This window comes from Mauremys mutica, chromosome 14 (genome assembly GCF_020497125.1).
Source record: "Mauremys mutica isolate MM-2020 ecotype Southern chromosome 14, ASM2049712v1, whole genome shotgun sequence".
NCBI classification, from domain to species: Eukaryota; Metazoa; Chordata; order Testudines; family Geoemydidae; genus Mauremys; species Mauremys mutica.
In genome coordinates this window covers 28802600-28819549 of record NC_059085.1, presented here as the reverse complement: position 1 = coordinate 28819549, position 16950 = coordinate 28802600, and the positions used below count along the sequence as shown (strand labels likewise).

Here is a 16950-nt window from a genome sequence, read left to right as displayed (position 1 = left end):
TTGGACATCAGTTTAGAATATTGACCTTATTTTTATTTCTCTAGAATTTGAGTAAAAACAGAGCTTACCAGTTGATTCCAGTTAACCAGGTTTGAGTGTATAATGGCAGGAGGAGGACTTCTCTTTCTTGCTTACAAGAGAAACTTGAAACAAATTTAAATTATTTTGGCCTTTTGTTAAAGGTCAGAGTTGTGGGGAAAGATGACTTGTTTGGAATTCAGTCAGGAAGTTTAACACAAATAACGCAGCTCATAGTTCTGTGAGAACAAGTCCCAGCCAAAAAAATGGTACTTAAATCAGTTTTATCAGCACAAGTCTCTTCTATCCAAGCATTTTTTTCCACCGATCAACCCAGAGGCTTTTAAAGCTGCCATGCAAACTAGTATTTAGTTGAGGTGTGAAAGAGATGCTATTCATACCTTCCCAGATAGGCGCAGGCTTTTATCAGGAGAATTGAGCAAGAATGGACAGGAAAAAAAGAAGGTATTGTTGTAGGTTGCCATGCAGATAGAATACATTGCAAAGGGAAATTCCCTCTTACTCATTGTTCTGAAGCATTTTCCTGAGTCAACATTTTTCATACAAATGTTCACCCCATAAAGCAGGAGAGCAGCCAATACAGTCATGCAATTGTTTGGGGAAAAAAATCATGACTATATATTAATTATTGAGAAACAACATCCATAAGTCAGTTAAATGAAGTGTTTTTAAAGTAGCATGTGAACCTTGAAATTTTATACATAGATAAATTATGGGGGGAGATGTTTGGGGGGAGCGGAAGGGAGAGAACTTGAAGGAATTGAAGTCATCTCCATTACCACTAGAGACTATCTATCTGTTATCAATCAGATCAAGTAACAAAGAAAAGAAGAAATTCCATCATCATCTTGTTTCCAATCTTAATAAAAGCGTTCCAAAATTCAGATAAAAAAAAAACAACAGGTGGAAACATTTTTCTTTTAGGGTATAAAGTTTAAAAAAATAAAACCCCTTAGGGACTGGATGCTTCAAGTGATTGCTACTGAGCCATGGTGCCTTTCAACTCGACTGCCCAGATCCTGCAGACATGTACACTTGTGCTTAACTTTATAAAGGTGATTAATTCCATGGAAGCCAACAGGACTATCTATGCTCAAATGTTTGCGGAATCCGGGCCCACGGATCTCCAGCTGTAATGCAGCTCGGGTTGGTAGCTAGTAGCTACCAAAAGTTATTCCCATACAACAGCTGTTTAATGGTACTGGACGATGAAATGAGTTGCTGATTAACTGCAGTTTCCTGTGGGCAGGTGCTCATAACAAACAAGCACTACAAAGTAATTAACTTGAAGAGCCTGGAGACCAATCACCTTTATTTCACAACACTGATGCACATCAGTAGAGCGGTATACAGAATTCTACATTGGCACTGCCTATAGTGAAATTGTCCTGTAGCTAAAATAAAGGCCCCTAGATGAATCCATCCCCAATGAAGTCAATGGGAAAACTCTCAGCATTTCACCTTCCATCTCCAGAGCGGCTGAGCTAAGAACATTAACACTCGCTTTGAAAATTCTAAGGATGGTCTGGTTTCAGGGGTTGGAGCTGAGGTTAGTGATGTATCCAGACGAGTGGGTGGCCAAAATCTTACTGCACGTTTTCTGCAGAACTATTAAAATGTTTTACCCACAAACATTTATTGTTTATAAAGAAGTGACCACATCACTGAGTTGAATATCAACTGTTAGATTCTATTTTCATATAAAAACATAACACTGCTGATGTTTAGGACACAAAAGAGATTGTTGCTTCATCCCACAAAATAATTCAGTCCTTTCAAGGTTTCCTGCATAATATTACACTTACATTGACATTGCCTTGCGCACTCTTAGCGCTGTCTACTGCAAGTTCCTCTTCTTCAGCCATGACTTACTAGCGCTCTCTTAATGCCAACATCAGCCCCAGTGATTCAGCTGAAAAGGAACAGGGCCAAGAATTGTTCCCACTCAGTGACTCAGTCTCCATTATTTGAACATTTATCCCCCCCAAAAAAAAATCTGCAAAGAGATGTTCTTCATTTTAAACTAAATTAATTCCAATCCTACAGAAAACCCACTCTGAATCATTGAACACTTTAACCTCCAGTAGACAAGGAAAATGTTTTGCCACCCAGCGTGACTGTAATCGGAATGTTACCATGTGGCTGTTTCATTTCAGCTGTAATGAGGCAACAGGAGTTGGATAATATACCTATAATCTTTCCTTTTCCCTCTTTCTCCCTGTTTCTGGGAAGCAGGTGCAGATCTGAGTAAAAGTTCGCAAAATGGATTCATATGTGACCAATTTGTAAATTCCCAAGCTGCTATCTAGGCAGGGCTTCCCACTGCCAAAAAATCTGTACTTGGGAACATTGCTGAATGTTTTCAGTGTTTACAGTAATAGTTTCACTTCATTCGGTCCTTAAGATAAAGGATTAGAAACATTTCAGAGTAATGGTTAGATGTTATGGTACATGAAAGAAAATGTCAGTACCAATGTTCTCATTCTAAATGGGCTAGTAGAAAAGGAGAGATACCCACAAGTGTTCTCTCATGGGAATTACAGCATTTTCCTAATTTATTTTAAATGGTTAGTTCAGGGGGAAAAAAATCTATTTCCTACATATGATTACATAATAGGTACAACTGCCAACAATCTGGATTTCTCTCTTTTAGAAAAAAGTAAGAAGAGGGATAGTTTTAAAACGAATTTTGGAAGAACTGTATCAGAGGAATCCTTCCATTCTCAGATGAGAGACCCTCTGGCATTGCTATTTTAAAAGTCTGAAGAATATCACTGTTCTTGTTAGAATTATCACTCCACTTTCCTTAAGTGTTCCCCAAAAGGTGCTCTAGAGATGGGCTGAATGGCAGATAGCAGAGAGAGCAGGAGGCCAATAGACAGCTGGAGGCCCACCTTGCCCGTTGCTGGGGAATATCCCGTTGTTCATATTCCAGAATCAAGGCAATGATACTACAGCCTCAGAAGCAGACCCTGAAGTCATGATACAATTTTAGATCATTGCTTCCAAAATGATAAGATCTGAAAAAAATGGAGTCGCTCACCATAAATTGGGTAGAGGAGGTAGGTACCAACTTGAGGAAGCTCAGTGCTGCTATTCCTGACCAAAATGTGCATGTCTGAACTAATAGTTAGCCCACCTCATGCAGCTGAAGTTGGCTGAAACTATTCAACTAGTATGATTCTTCTAATACTTGTAGAACAAATAACCACATTCCTATACACCTCATGTCCTAACATCCCTAACAGGAGCCTCTCAGTTTAGTGCTAAAACTCAATACAGCCATAACAAAACAATGTCAATTGGCATTACATTGTAGGTACTTGTGGATAAGTAAGAATATGGACTGCTAGCGCTATCCCTGCACCAGCAACTCAGGAAAAGCCTTAGGGCCTTGCCTACACAGGGAATTTGACCACCAGAGCTAGTTACTATTTGTATTATGGTAGCGCCTAGGAATGTATGGAACAAACCATTCTGTAATAGCTATTCTGCAATAGCGCCCCATGAGGACACTTTCTTCTGGACTAGCATCCACATGGGAACACTTGAGGAGCTATTCTGGAATAGTTTATTCTTCAATAGCTATTCCAGTCAGTCAATTTCCCTGCGTAGATAAGGTCTTGTTCCCAACATCTCTAGAAATGTAAAAAAATCATGCTTATTGCCAGATAACATGCTTATCCACACCAGTACACTCCCTAAAAAAGACAGAAATGTTTTAAGGAGATAGCCCTGTTGTCCTAGGCAGTGTGAAACTGCAAGAACACTCAGGACCAGATTCTGACCTCCGCTTAAATGCTGATCTCCATTACACTGGTGTAAATCTGGATTTATTTCACTGCTTTCAGTGCCATGACATTGGATTTACACCAGTGTAATGGAGACCAGAATTGGGCCCAAGATAGACTTCATGTTTTCAAGGTCACTTGGCTAGAATTCTCTCTTAGAGTTAAGTATTTTTGCCAGTGAGAGTGGAAAGATGGAGCACAGGGTGGGTGAAGCAGGTCCAGTGTCGCCCCCTGCCGAGTTGGCCGAGGGCCCTGGGCATAGGCCTTGTTGGCCCAGTGACTTATCCGCCACTGTTACAAGCACCTCTCTGCAGGAAAACATGTCAAAGACGTACTTGATTCCCTGCAGAATTTCACTCCTACCTCTCAGTCCCTGCAGGGATTTACACTTGCTTCTAGTGCAACAGCCTTATAGGTGCAAATTGCTACCATGCATTTACAAAGCTACTTTTCCACTGGTGTTTTTTGTCATCTTGGAGCCTCACAAAAGGTTCAAAATAGGCTAAGAGCCTGATTTTTCAAACCAACAAGATCCCTTCAGTTAGAGATGTGGTGGGTGTTTAACACTGGGAAAAAAATCAAGCCCTATGTTCTTTCATCCTATGACCCTTTCGACCTGCCAGAAGGAGGTGGGAAGGGATTCAGGATTATACACTAAGGGCTACATTTTCAAACATTTAGTATGCATGTAGAATATGAAGCTGCCGCGTGACTGCATGTGCAGCCATTTGCACACACAAACACTCCATTTGCACGTGCTAAAGGGTGTTTTGTCTGGGCAACCGGTGCACATGCACATTTTGCAACAGAAAATTAGACAGCATTTTTGGAAATAGATGAGGACTCCAGAGCACGAAGGTCCCGTGCACAGATGACTGCTTCCTTATTTTTATTCCTAAATATTTTGTGTGTGTTGCTGCCTTGAGCCAAAGGGAATCGCCTTGCACTAGCTGCAAATGTGCGCAAGAGAAAAACAAGACGACACACATCATATGCCTGATGTGGAAAGAAAGCCTGTTTGTATCTCTCATAGCACATTTGACACACTTTTCAAGAAGAGTTAATCCCTGGAGCTGTGCCAGTCAGTAAGTGCCATACGAGTCCGACCAGCCGGAGCTGCAGCAACTTGCACACCTGATTTTTCCAAAAGGTTTATGGCTGACGGATTGGCATACTTTGCTGATTTCAGTTGATTCTTTCCTTTTCCCATTGTTCTCCTCCTGCTTGTAGTTTTGCATATAATCCCCTATGCAGATAGACAGGTTCCACTGCACATTGTCTCACCAGCTAGGCCATAACAACAAATCTTGTTCCCATCATATGGGAGAGGGACTTCTATCCCTTAAAGCAAGTTGTATGCAAATTGCTTCATTAAGATCATGGGAGTCCTTCCTGAATTGGGCACAGAATTATGAATTCAATATTTGCCTCATCCTGTTATAGGGCTAGAGTGTGATTAAATGTTTTATAAACAGCAAGGATCTGTCATCACTAAAATGACTGTTTTGCGGATTGCACATTTCTGATGACACACATGGGAACAAAGTCTGTTACATACCTGAAAGAGGTTCTCTTCCCCCTTTGCTTCCTAAGACTTCATATTTCATTCCTGATTGTGTTTTCCCCATTTCTACTCCTCCCTCCTCTGAATAAATTTGGAGTCAAATTCATAACTTCCAAGATCGCTCTCCATTCACTTTGCACATTCATTTTGCTGATTCAGATTCCGAAAGCCTGAATGAAGCTTCACGTTAAATGTTAATCCCGGGGGGGTGGGGAGGGGAGGGATCAAATGGTGTAAAATATACCTCTCCCATTACTAAATCAATCAGTTAGAGAAAAATGGAGAACATAGGTAAGAAACAAGCACCCTGCTTTCAGGGATTTGAAGCCCCCTGGAATCATATGTGAAACCTTCAATTTGGGGCTCATTCTTCCTCTTCTACATCAAGATTATAAATTTCAACCATCTTGATAATTTCTACTGGGAGAAGGAAAAACCCTAAATTTCCTATTTGCCTTCTATAAAAACAAAGATGTACCGGTACTGGGCTATTCAGTACTATACCGTACTTGAAGCCACTAGGCTTATAGGCAGAGGAGACATACCAGATTCTCACAGGTAATGTCAAGGAGCAGGCACTGATGGCCAACAGAGTTCCAGGTCTCTTAGGCAGCGTGATCAGACTTCCTTAATACTGTTTATGAAGCCATCGTATCTGGATAAACTGGGAGTTAAATCAAGGCACTGTGCAAAGAGTTATTAAAGGATGAACTTTATAAATCACGTATACACTATATGGGTAGTCACACAGCAGTTCTAAAGTCCTTTCCCCAACATGTGCTGCTCTTGGTGTAAAACCTAGAAATATTCTCTGGCCAGTTTCTTTTCCGCTAGCTCCTCTGTAAAATGTACCCCCAGAGCATTGTATTCCTTTAACGAGAGCTTTAAAGAGTACCTTCCTCGGTAACTGAACCACACTGGATAAGACAAGTGATTCTTCAGATCAGATCATCATACTGGGCCATTTGGCCTTGGTAGAGTGAAAACAATTGACACCAATTGAGGATCTCGTCATATGATTTTTTTTTAATATATATAGAGCTGAGCTTTTGTTGAAGAAGGGAGCAACTATCAACACTGAACTGCCTGTCTTTCATAAAATATGGCTTCAACTATATTTTTAATTATGTTAATATTCAACAGCAACAGAGTTTGAATGGGATAAAAGCAACAGGTATGTAACTATGTGGGAAGGAGTGGTAGAGAAGATATTTACAGTAGGGTAAAAAGCAGGGCAGCTTCACAAATGTATATCAATGAAGTTATGAGAAAACAAATGAAAAAATAGCAGCAGCTCTTTTAGGTATGGAATGAAAAGTGATGAACATTGGGCATCTCTGATTATCATACACATAATAAAGACAATTGACCAAATTTACTTAGGAAAAAGCCTAATGTTTTGCAGACAAGCACTTTGTCAAGGTCTGAAAATGTGGTTAAGCCACTTTACAAATGCATTATCGTTGCACATGAGCCAGAACTAAAACCCCAGATCCAAATGCGCTCAAACTTTGATTCAGAGGTCCAAAATTCAGATCTGAATTTTTAATCTTTGGCCCACCTCTAATTCTGTTCAGAGCAGATGGAGATTTCCATAGGATTAGTTTTTGGGCTATTAGTAAGGCTCAAGGGGCAAAAAAACTTTTAGTTGTAAATTTCTTACTAGGTAGCCCTACTCTCTGGGTGCGGATTGTGGTTTCTACAGGACACAGAGGGTTATAAGGAACAGTGGATTCCTACCACCTGAGGAGACAGTTCCTTTGAATTATGTCATTTGAAACAGAGCCCTGAGCCCAAGGCTTCCAAGTTCTGTGCCTGGCTCTGTCTCACCATGTTACCTTGGGCAAGTCACTTATCTTCTCTGTGCCTCAGTTTTCCCATCTGCAGAAGAGGAATAACAATACCAACCTCACAAGGGTACGGTGATAAACTAATTTGTTGATATTTGTGAGGTGTTTGGAGACCTCAGTGATAAACACCATAGAAAGGCCTATAAATAAATGTCTGAAAAGCATTTTGAACATAAAATTAACTATATAAATGCTAAGCATTGTTATATAACCATTTTTAGTATAACAGAGAATCTTTAACTATGCAGCAAAAAGATAATTCATCATTCTCTCGGAAACCATGTATATGGTTTTCTGTGGTTTCTTTGCAGAAATGGAAAAAAAACAAACAAACCAAAAAAAAAAAAACGTTCCAAGAAGCTATCCACAGCAACGTTTCCAGGAAAAATCGAGGGAGATTCTTTGCATTGGACACGCCTCTCCTGGGAATGGAGAGGAGGATAAAAAAAGGAAGTCTGCCAAAACTGACATTAAGGACATTGCTTCCGAAATTCCTAGAACACGGATTTGATCTTAGTCAGTCGAGATTCCCCATCCCTGAAAGCCATCATAATCTACCCCACCAAAATACCCACCTTGGTATTCAAAAGTGGCTGATCAGATAACCCAAATTAACCCAGTAAGTTTAGTGATGTCATACCTGTCAATGTAGTAGTGATGGAAGGTACCTGGATAAGCTGCAGGAAGAATAGCACAAGCATGGGGAAAAGTGGGAGTCTCAGGAAATAGGATCCAATTCTTCTGTGAGGGCCCAGGAAAAGAGATGGGTCTTGGGAGTGTGAAAAGAGTAAGGAATCCCAGTTAGAGTAGAGTGGCTGGGGCAGACAGGGAGATAGTCTTCGACTGTAAGTGCCCCGGGCCATGTTTATATAATACCTGGTACAATGCAGTTGGGGCCTTCTGATGATTGTGCAATCAAATAGCAACCATCAAGGTAACAGGAAATCTGTGGCAGAGTCAGGAATAGAATACAGGTTTCTTGGCTACCAAACCCATGTTTCAGCCAGAAGACCATACGCCTTTTTTTGTTTTTAATCTAAAAAGATTTTGAATTAAAACAGAGTGAGGAGTGGAAGAGTTTGGCATTTATTTTTCCTTTTCTGGCTCCAGCAGAGAAAGCAGACAGGCTAGAGGATGGGAGGAGGAGCTCGGGGAGCAAGGACTTCTAGTCACTACGTAATGCTGCAAGGGACAGAATTAGAGCAGCATGAGGAAATGGGGAAAAAGCAATAGACTCATGAGAACGAGCCTGCCCACACTACCCAGGGAAGCCACAAACTTGATGTCCACATTTACTAGTTACATCATCATATTATTTCAGTACAGACAGCGACACGTTCTATCAGCTTTTCCTTCCCAAAACCTTGCCCTGGATCCAGAAAGTGTGGTTCATAGGAGTCAAACGACAATCACAACAATAACAAATTGGCAGCTAGCTCTAGCGCACAAAACACAAAGCAATTGGGTCCCCACTTAAAACCTAAAATCAAGACTTGAAAGTTGTCTTTCTCGTTGAGAGATGAAGAGCTGGCTCGAGAGCTTATGATGCTTTTGGCTCAATCTGAACTAGAGCTGCCCGGACGACGACAATTCCATTTCACAGCAGCTTTCGAAATTTGTTTTAGTCCAGCCTTACAATGAAAACCAGGCTTCCTGGGCGTTTTTGATATAACAGAGTTGAGTTAAAATGTCCATCTTGGGAAGAGGTGTCAAAACGTGTGCCAGAGAGAGCACGGGTGGGTGGTGAGGGCACTTGCCTTGGCAATGAGAGGCCCATGTTCAAATCTCTGCTCTGCCTGATTTAGAGCATCCCATCCCAGTCAGAGCAGGACTTGAATCCGGTCTCCCACATACCAGGTTGTAGAGTATGAGTCGCTCTCTCTTTCTTCACCACCCCGGACACAAAAAAAAACTCCAAACAGCATATCTCAATTAAAATTAATTTAGTTGAAAACATTCTGAAATTTGATCTTAACGTTCATCTTCTCTCCCCACTCACTGTGGTCCCATTGGTTAGGCTATGTCTACACTACCAGTACTATAGCAGCTCAGCTCCAGCTTCGCAGCTGTAGTGTAGACGCTACAGTGACAGAAGGGGTTTTTCCTGTCAAGAGATGGTAGCTAGGTTTGTAGAAGAATCCTTCCATTGACCTACTGGTGTCTATACCAGGGCTTATGTCAGCTGAACGCTCTCTCTCTCTCGCTCTCTCTAAGAGGGTGTGAATTAAATTGTAAGAAACTGATACCATTAATATTTCACAGTAAATAGACATTTATCTATTTAAAATGCTAATTTCTTCAAAAGAAAAAAAAGTCAAGTCTCACACAAGTATCAGCCACTTCTCTTAAAAATTAATACACCTTTTAATTTAAAGCAAAGACATAGCTGGAAGCTTTCTCCTTTGAGTAGGACAGTAAGAAAAGCCCACCATCTATGTTTAAGTGTCCAGTGGGAAGATCTGCAATACCCAATGCCCACGTTATTTTTTATGAACCAAAACCTAGGAGTTTATTATCCTTGAATATAGTAAACAGTGCAGTACATTTCACTCTTTAGAGACTCACTGATGCCTCTTGGAAAAGCTTTAAAGAGAAGCTTTCATGCCTGTACAGTGTATCATATATTCTCATAGGTCATTATTTTTCTTGCCCTGTGTTTTACTATTAGGACCATTTGCATAGAAGAAGCCACTTTGTTCTCTAGGATTTTATTAACTCTTGCACCCATAAAAACCTCTCTGTAACACTCGACTTCTCTCTGGAAAGGAGAGGAAAGGGATCGGGTCTTTAGGTGACAAATAAGTAGCCGGAGTAGATAATCTTCCTAATCAAAGGCTTTATCATCCCCTGCCCTGGAAAAACTTGCAAAAGGAGAATCTTTCCTGGAAAACTCCTACACCGTTCAGTGCTCATGTGGAAGACATGTGGTGTGGCCCTTTACCTGGAAGGATGTCCCAAGGTAAGGTGGATCTCAAGGCAGTAGTGAATGTGAATGATACATCCAGCCATTGTAGCCAAGGAAACAAATGCTCAGTTAGGACCACAGATGGTGATTTTCTTTCCAGTTCTGGATACAAGGCCCCTTTAAAGCCAATAGCCCATTCTACCAGTTCTGCCCTATTCTATAATTGGAATAAGAGGATATGAAAAAACTAAACTGATCCAGGAAAAACAATGGTAGAAAGGCTACATTTTACCTGGTTGCCCACTGATAATTTAACCTCTTCAACAGCCAAGACTGTTTGTAAACAGCCTCCATGTTCCAGGAGCGTGAAGATTTTAAGCTAACTGAAATCCCAGTACCTTTGTTCACTATGGGATATACTAAGCAAAATGCAATATACTGTTGTAAAGAAATCAGTGTGGGAGCCTGACATATGAGATATACATGGCACTCAGCAAAAAGCAAACAAGATGCTATAGGCTGCATTTCTCTGGCTTTTTAAACATGGCTGGTCAGACAGAGACGGATTTCAGCCGTCCTCCTGCGATACCTTACCATTCCAACTAGAGCCTCCCAGGATGAACAAAATAAAGGAGTGAGGCTTTCTTGGAATTGTAGACAGAAAGAAAGAGACCTCTGGCTGGTGCAATACTGGGAAGTCACGTGAGCGTGACAAGAAATGTACATAGTATTCCAAATGTAGCCTCTCAATTCCAATCCAGTGATAACAGAGAGGAATTTCCTTTTTATCGCTACTGTAGAGGAATTAACCTTTTTAAGAATCTTGATTCTGGCAGGACTGCACTAATCTACAGTACACAGAATTTTTTTTTTAAAGTACCATTTCTTCTTTTTCTAATCACACAAATGTTGTTGGAAATGTTTAAACTAATCCATATACAGAGTGACAGGCACCTGCCTCTCACAAGATATTCATTGAAATAGAAGATTTTAAGCAAACAGAAAATTCATCCGAAATACAATTTACATTTATAACCATTACAGCTGGTTGAAATTTTTTGAAATTTTGAAATTCCAAAAATTAAAAAACAAAAACAAAACCCCCACACAACCTAGGGAAGAAAATTGACAAAATGTTCACTAGTCTCCTTGCCTTCCACACTCTTCTGTCTCAATCAGCTATAATAATTCTGTGTATTCCCACCAGAAACTGGATTCTAAGGTTACACTTATTCAGTTAGGAAGCTGGAACAATACCTTGTGGCTTGTGTCCATGAAACCAGCCAACAAATTTTGAATTTTGAACACAACAAAATGTTCACACACAAACTTAGTTTACTAGAATTATTTAGCCAATCATTTTTAACAGCAAATACATTTGGGAAACAAAAAAACCCAAAACAACCACCTGCAGGCATGTCAAATAACTTATAAACAGAAAGAAGGTAAATCCATTAAATATATTTGCTATGAATTATTTAGCTCTATAGAAAACAAAGTTGATTTACCTTTATATCCATCTGTGGGCATCAAAAGATTCACTGAGGGCATCTCGCTTGTGACTTGATGAAGTAACAGAAACTGTTTCTACATTTTACAGTTATACCACTGGGATTTCCTGGTAAAGAGACATTAAGGATGATGTTACAATGTAACTAGAGAGAGATGATAGTATAATATTGCAATTCCAAGATAAAAATGCATTTGATACAAGGGGAAAAAACCACCCAAACAACCCACAAAGCATAAAACACAGCAGGCAATATTTGCAAACCATGGTGCCCAAACATATGTACTTATGCACACTGGTAGTTGTGTGTCTAAATTAGCATTGGCACAAACACTTATGTGCATAAATGTACACATTTTTCCCATTATACTAAGACACCATTAGGTTGATCTTGTTCTCATTCAGGTCAATGGCACAACTCCTTTTGATTTAAATGGCACCTGAAAATGCGCACCTCCAGATTACAAAGATGCCTCTAAAAGTGCAAGCATAATTTTTGTACCCAACTCTGGGTGCCTGTGAACGCTGAGATTGCTATCTGCATTCATACCCGCAACATGGGTAGATAAATGGAGGTTGATCCTGCAACCTTTACTCAACGGAGCTGCTGACGCGAGTAAGGACAGCAGAACTACTCAAGTGCGGTTTGTACTAATAAATCTGACATATACCCCCAAATCTCAAAGAAAATTGTGCCTATAATTTTAGAGGCTGAGCTGAGGCTCCTTTGGAAAGGTGGGCCCCCCCAACATGTTTCAGAGGACACGTTGTTCTCCATATAGCAAAAGAGTAGAGATGCTGCTCCTTTAAAGGGTTTGACAGCATCATACTTTGTCAGCCAAACTGAGGACCAAAAAAGGGTAAAATCTATTTATTTGCTAATCACAACCACCCCTGGCACAGTCTCCACAGACCCACAGCTACACCTGGTATAGTCTCCACACACCAATAGACCAGCAGTCACTTTGTTTGGTTTTTTTATATCAACCAATGTGATTTTGTTGGTGGCTGAAACCCCTGTAGGGACTAGAGATCAATTACAAAAAAAATCTGTTTCCCATGGTTACTCAAATTATAAAAAGAATAGTCTGAGTCTCTAGGCAATAGAATTATACTATACTATTACCATTGCTCCCTGGGAGCAATAATTCTGGGTGGTCCTTAGCTCTACGATTCATGCCCTCTTCGATAGACTTTTCTTGACAATGTCATCATACTAACTAGGAGCGTAACCAGGCCAAGGCTTTTTGACCTCAGAGATAAATAGAATCTCCTTCAACAAAACCTATTACTTTTTAGATTATGCTGGACTTGCATTTGATTAATTCTGCGTTTTTGGGGGGAGGGAAAAGGGGCTCGAGATAGCCAATAAAATATTTATCCAGCTGCAGTAGCCTCATTCTTAAAGTATAACTGTCAACACCTCTGCTCTCTTACGCTAATCCCAATAACTCCTGATGGTGGTTGTTCTGTTTCAATTTTACATTGGTAACCAAATGGCTACAGTACTTTAAGCAAGCAGAGCAACACTAGCAAATCCAGTGCTGGCTGTGGTGAGAAAAAAATCATACTAAAAAACATGGGCTCCCAGAACAGTCTGTTCAATGCTAATTTTAAATCTTAAAAATGGTGCCAGTCTGACATCAGAGTGGAGGTATTTTTTCACATTTTTATGATAATCAGGCACAGCAGCGGTTGTCATGTTCCACTCAGCTCATGTCCCTTTGGGTATTGACCATGGGAACACTCACCTTATCTGTTTCTTTAATTACTTAGACAGAATTGCAATTGATAAATGTATTTCTCAATCTTTTTCCTACCAGAGTTGATAAAATATATTTCATTCCCTTCTAAATTTGTTCACAATTTTTTTCCTTCTGGTTATATCACCCATCAGCAGATGATCAATAAGCCTTTCTAGGAATGGTATCTACACTAATCTCTGATCAGGAGTAAGTGCTAGGTGAATTTTGCCACTTCCTTGCCATTCTTTTCTCTTTACGTGAGGATGTGGTGCATCATCCTCTAGGGCTCTACATTTCAGTCTTACACAAATGCAAAATGATATAATTTAAAGGTTCAGAAAGGCTCTGATTCTGCAAACACTGACACACGTGCTTAACTTTACTACCAGAAGTAGTCTCTTTGAAACTAATGAGTTTAGTCATAGTAATAAAGTTAAGTGTGTGTGTAAGCAGTTGAAGGATTGGGCTCAAGGTACTTTATAGTATCTGTGTTCACAATTTCAAAAGTTACTGAAATGAGACTACAAAAGACATGTCTGAAGATTCTCTGTACTGTCCCTTACTGAGTATACATTGTATAAGAAAGTCTAGTTTGAATATATTCAGTTGGCAAACTATATATAAAGAGGGAACATATTTTAAGCACAGGGAGGCAGTTCAGCTAAACTTTCAGCCTTACCTCTGCTCTTCCTGACTAAAGGTTTTATTTCTCAATTGTGACATAGCACTAACCCTCATTTTTAATACACAAAAGTTTGTATATATCTATATAAAACACACACACACACACACACACTTCCTCCACTTCATTCAGCTTGCCAGCCTTCAAAATTTCCATTTAAATAAATGCAGTATACAAACATCATAGTTTTTCAATTTCATTCTATATTTAATATGCTTTTGGAATGAAGGAGTTTGTTCTGTGTAAGTGCCAGGTTATATTTAGTATCTCTGAAAAATGCATAGGCTGGTGCAGTTTTTGCATTAGAGGCAGTTCCCTCTTCTCCTCTCCTCTTTCTGTTCTCCTTTGGCCCAAGCCTTTCCCCTTTGCTTGTATCCTATGTAGGATAGGACACCTGAGTATATTGGCAATGGCATTCCAGTGAAGATAGGGCAGAATAGGGAAGGTCAGGGCTTGGCAGACCCTTTCTGACATCATCGTGCTTTCCCATTTTCTGAATTTTGCACTAGTCTAATTTTTATCCTATTGATAGCCTAGACTGTTTCACGTTTGCCACAGAAAAATTGCACACAGTGAAAAGAAATCTCAGAATCCTTACTTGTAGAGTTTCATCACAATTGCCCCCATCCTGGAGAAGGTGGGGAACCAGGCTTTGTTCTTGTGGACCTGGCTGTGGGATCGGTCCCTTAAACCTACCTATATCCCAAGATCTACAGAGGCCATATGCCTCCATGTAGCTTTTCACTGCTCAGGAGAGCTCACCTTCTGCAGGAATCCTGCTCCCTGGAGCTGCTCCACTGGCAGCTACCCCTGACTGGACTGTAAGGGTGGGACTGGAGGCCCTGTGTGATGGCCTAGTGTCCATACCATGTGGCCTATGTCCACATTATCTTGTGCTCAGACACCCTGCAAGGAGGACTGTCTGAGGGGATAATTCTGCACATAGCTGCTGTCCGCATAGCCTCACCCCCTTCCCACTCTCAAGCATGATCACAACAGAGCAGCTCTTGAAGGTCACCCACAAGGTCAAGGGGAAGAGGGATAATATTATAGTCATGGTTCTTCCATGTCTACATCTTCCAGAGATGATGATTCAACTATCCATTCACTCAGCAGAAAAGATGGATCCACCCTGTGGCTTAAGCTTTGTTTACCTTTTATTTTCCCTATTTTTCTCAACTCCAATTCTTCTCCCTGCTTGTATTGGCACTAAAAACTATAACTTACTACTGTAGCTAATGGCTTATGTCCTCCTATATCTAAATGGCCTGTTGATTGGCATAATATCCCTGCCAATATTTGCCATTATACGTTGAGCAAATTTGCTTTTAAACATGTCATCCTAGTCATATTTATAAATCCTGATGAATGCAGAGTCCTGAGCAGTGAGCCTTGCAACCCTAGCTTTTGTTGTGTTTTGTATTATGCAGCTTTATAGAAGGCAGAAAGGAAATGCACAGAGCCCTGAGAGGCATATTATGTGCATCTTAATTTTGCAGATATGCTTTTCACAAATATTGGATGCCCTCTTTATAGTGCTCTCTCCCACAAGTCTACTCCAGCAGTAATATCTTCAAAGAATTCCATCATGCTGGTGAGCCACGACCTTCATTTCCTGACACGATGCTGAGCATCCTTATTCAAGCTGGGCTTTTCTAAGTAGTTTCACATTTGATCTCTGAAAACCAGCTTCTACGATCTTCCCCACAGCAGATATCAGGCTAAGTGGGCTGGAGTGTATTGGTGTGTCCCTGGGTGCTGTGGTAACAATGGCATTATGTCAACCACTTCAGAGGAACTCGCCCAAAGACTATGAATTAAGTGAGTTTATAAAAGTAGTTGCTGAAGCTTCTCCAATATCTACCCTCACTTACATCCAAGTGTGGGGAAGTATGTTTTCTGGATCTTTATTTCAGTCTATTAGCTTCTTCTTTAAAAAAAACCAACCAAACAAAAAAATACAATTGGAGCTGTCACCAAAATACCACATAATCCCTCATTCATTCTTTATATAGGAATCTAAACCTGATTCCTATTTAGGCAAATATTCACCTGTGAAGACAAAGCTACATCTCTGTTGCTAACCTCTATAAGATACCATGTCTCTACTGATAATCTTCTGTAACTGTTTCCCAAAATATTTCTTAAGAAGGCAGTTGGTTTCTCTCTAACATTTGTTTACTGCATTTACCAATGGAGCTTGTCAAAATTGAGAATTTCCACTTTGTAGGAAATTTTTGACATTTGTTTTCACTCCTAACTAGTATGAAAACAAATACTTCTTAAATTTCCTATGAAATGGACATGTGAAAAAAATTTCTTTTGAAGTACAGATACCTTTTATTTGTATAATACTTTTACATTATTTCATGACATGTCAACAGTAGTTGTCATGTCATATTAAATCCTGGCATACAATAATGGAAAGAAACTATTTTATTTATTAATAAAACATAAGGAACAGCTGCTTAGTACAGATTGAAACATATTCTCTTGTATCTTTGTATCAAACTGTCAAACACCACAAACAGACACTTTGATCTAACAAATAGATAAGATGTTTCAAATCTGTACTAAGTAGCAGCTGCGCTTAATGTTTTCTTTAAATAAAACAGAATATTCCCATTATTGTGTTATACCATAGAATGCACAACTGCTAGTGAAAGGTAAAAAATAATACAAATATAAAAATAAAAAATTCCTAAAGGAAGATTTCTTTTTTTAAAACCTGAAACAATTTTCTAAACAAAATGTTTCTTTTTCAGATAATTTGCTTTCATGGGGAATTTCATCAAAATTGACAATTTTGCACACACAAAAAAGTCAGTTTAGTTGAAATGGTATTTTCTGATGGAAAATGTTTC

General features: G+C 39.7%; 1 long non-coding RNA gene across 3 annotated transcripts in view; it reads right to left on the bottom strand.

Moving 5' to 3' along the window:
* The window catches only part of LOC123349016, a 65123-nt gene that overhangs the window by 8626 nt on the left and 39547 nt on the right, over positions 1-16950 (bottom strand). For all 3 annotated transcript variants that reach the window (XR_006573309.1, XR_006573307.1, XR_006573308.1), the window contains exons 2-3: positions 11658-11767; positions 1845-1951 (exon numbers count right to left, since the gene is read on the bottom strand). This is a non-coding gene — a long non-coding RNA (uncharacterized LOC123349016). The remainder of the gene's footprint in view (positions 1-1844; positions 1952-11657; positions 11768-16950) is intronic.